Genomic DNA, 4,821 nt, shown 5'->3' on the forward strand with positions numbered 1-4,821 from the left:
AAGACACAAATAACCTCCCGAGGATCTAGCGGGAAGGAGGAACTGAGGGAAATCCTTATTAGTCAGGAAATGGTTGGAGGGAAACTGATGGGACTGAAGGCCAATAAATCCCCAGGGACTGATAGTCGGTATCCCAGAGTAGTTAAAGAAGTGGCCCTAGAAATGGTAGATGCATTGGTGTTCCTTTTCCAGAATTCCATGGACTATGGATCAGTATCTATAGATTGTAGGGTAGCTAATGTAACCCCACTTTAAAAAAAAAGGACGGGGAAAGAAAACAGGGAATTATAGCCTGACATCGGTGGTGGGGAAAATGCTGGAATCAATTATTAAAGATGTAATAGCAGATCATTTGGAAAGCAGTGGCAGGATTGGTCCAAGTCAGCTTGGATTTATGAAAGGGAAATCATGCTTGACAAATCTTCGAGAGTTTTTTGAGGATGTAACTAGTAGAGTGGATAAGGGAGAACCAGTGGATGTGGTGTATTTGGAATTTCAAAAACCTTTCGACAAGGTCCCACACAAGAGATTATTGTGCAAAATGAAAGCACAATGTATTGGGGGTAATGTATTGACGTGGATAGAGAACCGGTTTTCAGACAGGAAGCAAAGAGTAGGAATAAACGGGTCTTTTTCAGAATGGCAGGCAGTGACTAGTGGGGTGCCGCAAGGTTCAGTGCTGGGATCCCATATATTTACAATATATATTAATGATTTAGATGATGGAATAGAAGGTAATATCTCCAAGTTTGCATATGATACTAAGCTGGGTGGCAGTGTGAGCTGTGAGTAGGATGCTAAGAGGCTGCAGGGTAACTTGGACACGTTTGGTGAATGGCAAATGCATGGCAGATGCAGTATAATGTGGATAAATTGAGGTTATCCACTTTGGTGGCAAAAACAGGAAGGCAGATTATCAGAATGGTGACAGATTAGTAAAATGGGAGGTGCAAAGAGACCTGGGTGTCATGGTACATCAATTCACTGAAGGTAGGCATGCAGGTACAGCAGGCAGTAAAGAAAGCAACTGGCATGAAGGCCTTCATAGCGAGGGGATTTGAGTGTAGGAGCAGGGAGGTCTTACTGCAGTTGTAAAGGGCCTTGGTGAGACCACACCTTGAGTATTGTGTACAGTTTTGGACTCTTATTCTGAGCAAGGACGTGCTTGCTATTGAGGGACTGCAGCGAAGGTTCACCAGACTAATTTCCGGGATGGCAGGACTGACATATGAAGAAAAACTGGATCGGCTAGGCTTACACTCACTGGAATTTAGAAGAATGAGAGGGTATCTCATAGAAACATATAAAATTATGACAGGACTGGACACGTTAGATGCAGGAAGAATGTTCCTGATGTTGGGGAAGTCCAGAATCAGGGATCACAGTCTAAGGATAAGGGGCAAGCCATACTGGACTGAAATGAGGAGAAACTTTTTCACCCAGAGAGTGGTAAACCTATGCAATTCTCTACCACAGAAAGTTGTGGAGTCCAGTTCGTTGGACATACTCAAGAGGGAGTTAGTTGTGGCCCTTACAGCTAAGGGGATCAAGGGATAGGGAGAGAAAGCGGGAGTGGGGTATTGAAGTTGCATGATCAACCATGATCATATTGAATGGCGGTGCAGGCTCGAAGGGCCAAATGGCCTGCTCCTGCACCTATTTTCTATGTTTCTTTCCATTCTTGGTGTGTGATGTGTATTTTGCGCTGTATCTGTCCATCTCTTATGTGAATGTGAGCTCTACTCCAGACCCGTCATTCTCCAGTATATTAGTATTGTTTTACTGTGTTCCACCAATTCCAGATAGAGTATTCGTTTTACTTTTTAACTGTCAATTTGTGTTATGGAGGTGAGTGTTTATGCTGACTCGGTCGGTCTCTGGTAAATGAGTCTGAGTTTCACTCTGCATCTATCTGTCTCTGCTATGAGTGTGGGCCTTTCTCTGTATCTCTGCATTTCTGTTATGGGTGTCTGGGTTTTAGTCTGTACCTGTGACGTTCTGACATGTGATTGTGGGCCTCACTCTATACCTGCCAGTTTCTGCTTAATTATGAGTGGACTTTCCTTTGTCCATGTCAGTTTCTGGAATGAAAGAGAGGTCTTTACCCTGTACCTGTCAATTACTGATTTGAGAGTCTGGGCATGTCACTGTATGTCAATTTATGCTATGGGAAAATGGATTGTAATATGTCAGCCTCTGATATGTGAGTGTGGGTTTTATACTGTACCACTCAGTCTCTGATATGCAAGTGTGTATATTTTTCTGTAACTGTCAGGTTTTGGCGTGTGTTGAGGTTTAATCTGTGCATCTCAGTTTCTGTTATGTTAGATTGTACCTATTTGTTCCTGCTACTTGATTGTGTGTTTTACACTATACCTGTCAGTTCCTGCTATGTGAGTGTGGAATTTACTCTGTATTTGCCAGTCTCTGGTGTGTGAACATGAGAATCAATTTTACTTTTAACCTGTATTTCTCTGATATGTGAGTGAAGATTTTGCCTTCTCCATGTCATTTTTTCTGATGTGTGGTTGTGGGTTTTGATCTGTCCCTATCAGTTTCTGCGATGCAAGTAACAATTTTCCTTACTGCCTTTCAGATTTTCGATATGTGCATATGGGATTTACACTTTACCTGTCACTCTCCGGTATGCAATTGGGGATTTTATTCTGTTACTGTCACTTTCATATATGTGTGTGTGTGTTGTATACTGTATCTGTCAGTCTGTGGTACAAGAATGTGGGGTTTATTCTGCACCTGTCATCTTCTGGTATGTTCGGGGGGTTTAAATACTGAATCCGTCAGATTCTGAAACATGAATATGGCTTTTGCTCTGTACCCATCAGCTTCTGATATGCGAGTGTGGTTTATACGTTCTATTGGACATTTTTTCTGATAGATGATTGTCTTTTATTCTCTACCTGCCAGTTTCTGGCAAGTGTCAGTTTTTAATGTACCGTCAGTAAGATCTGTTTCAATGGTGAAACAGCATGTGTTTATACTGCTCCATGTGGCTGTAAGATTCGCAATGTAACTCTGCCACTTCGGATCACTGTGGAACTGACAGCTTCTGCTGCTTGTGACAACAGGATTGAGGCCAGTTATGTGTCTCTGCACACTGTGAGTGATAATCTACTTACTGTGTGTGAGAAGGAGCTGCCTGCACTGTTTCTTGTGTTCCGGGTGGAGGAAAGCTCACATTTGTTCTGGCTGAAGATTTTGCTCTGAGAATAATAATTCGAGAACATTATTAGTTCTAAGAGGTGGATGCGGGGGAGAATATGAGGGAGCAACAATGTATCTCTCGACCACCAGCAACATGGTTCTGGAGAACTCAGCTCACCGAAACAATATAACTGGTCTTTAAAATATCTTCTCCCACACTCCTCTCCTGGTGCCTGCAAAAGATGCACTTTGTGAAATTCCCCACATCCTCACTGTCAGGCTGTGTTTCCACTGCTCACTATCCAAGAACAACAGACACGGTTAGATTGGAACTGAATCAGGAACATTCACTACTGATTTGGGGAAAGAAAGCAGCAATGATTTGAAAGACCGAGATGATTTACTTTCTCTGCTACCTTACACTGTTCACACAAAGCCCGAGAATGGCCTCCCTTTCCCCCACTCACACCATGTCCCTGAACTAGTTCCTGATCCACTCTGCCCCTTACACACAGCCCCCGAGGGAACTAAAACAGGAACGTTCATGACTGGTTTGGAGAGAGAAAGCAGCAGATTGTAAATAGCAGATTCTGCCCATTCTGTGTCCCTTACCCTGGACACACACTATCCACACACAGCGCGAGAATGGACTCTCCCTTCCCCCACTCACAGACACTGATACTTGGTCCACTCTGCCTCTTACACACAGCCGCTGACACTCCCTGAACTCCCCCTGGACTCAGTGCCGATCTCTGAGCCGATCTGCGGACACGTTCCCAAAGCACGGCGCAGCTTTAAGGAGGCTGCTGCTCACTGCCTTACCCCGGGGCCGCGATGTCTCCATTCCTGGCTGTTTTAAACCAACTTCTTCCGCTCACTGAGTGAATGGCGATCACAGGCAGGGCTGGGGGAGGGGAGGGTGCTCACTGGAAATTGACACAGGGGGCGGTGCTGAACCGCGCATGCGCAGATCTCTGCAATACTTCAATCTTTCAAAACCAAAGTGCACTTTTCCCAATTTACTTTTATCAGAATATGGAACTGGGCCTGGGGGGAAAGGACAGAGAATGATTAAAGCTGCAAGCCTTGTTCCTTGGAGATGATCAATTTGGGATCATTCCGTGCAGGATGTTTCTCTCCATGAGACCGTCTTCACAAAGCAATCCTGCAGCAACATCGGAGGGACGAGGGAGTGGGATTGTTTGCTGGGACCGTGCAGGAGTTAATATCTGACAGAAACAGTCCGAGATCAGTTTAATTAGAGTAAAACACTCGGTCACTGAGAGTAATACCGAAGTGGATAATCAATGGGCTATAGTGAGGGAAAAAATTAATTCAATAACTATTCATAATGAAGTAGTACTCGGTAAAATAATGGGACTAAAGGCAGACAAGTCACCTTGCCCTGATGGTTTACATCGTAGGGTCATAAGAGAAGTGGCTGCAGAGATAGTGGACACATTAGTTGTAATCTATCAAAATTCCCTGGATTCTGGGGCAGTCCCAACAGATTGGAAAACTGCAAATGCAACGCCTCTCTCTAAAAATGGAGGCAGACAAAAAGCATGAAACTATAGACTAGTTAGCCTAACATCTGTTATTGGGAAAATGCTGTAGTGCATTATTAAGGAAGCAGTAGCGGGACATTTGGAAAAGCAT

The sequence above is a fragment of the Pristiophorus japonicus genome, unplaced genomic scaffold, assembly GCF_044704955.1.
Source record: "Pristiophorus japonicus isolate sPriJap1 unplaced genomic scaffold, sPriJap1.hap1 HAP1_SCAFFOLD_187, whole genome shotgun sequence".
Taxonomy (NCBI): Eukaryota; Metazoa; Chordata; class Chondrichthyes; family Pristiophoridae; genus Pristiophorus; species Pristiophorus japonicus.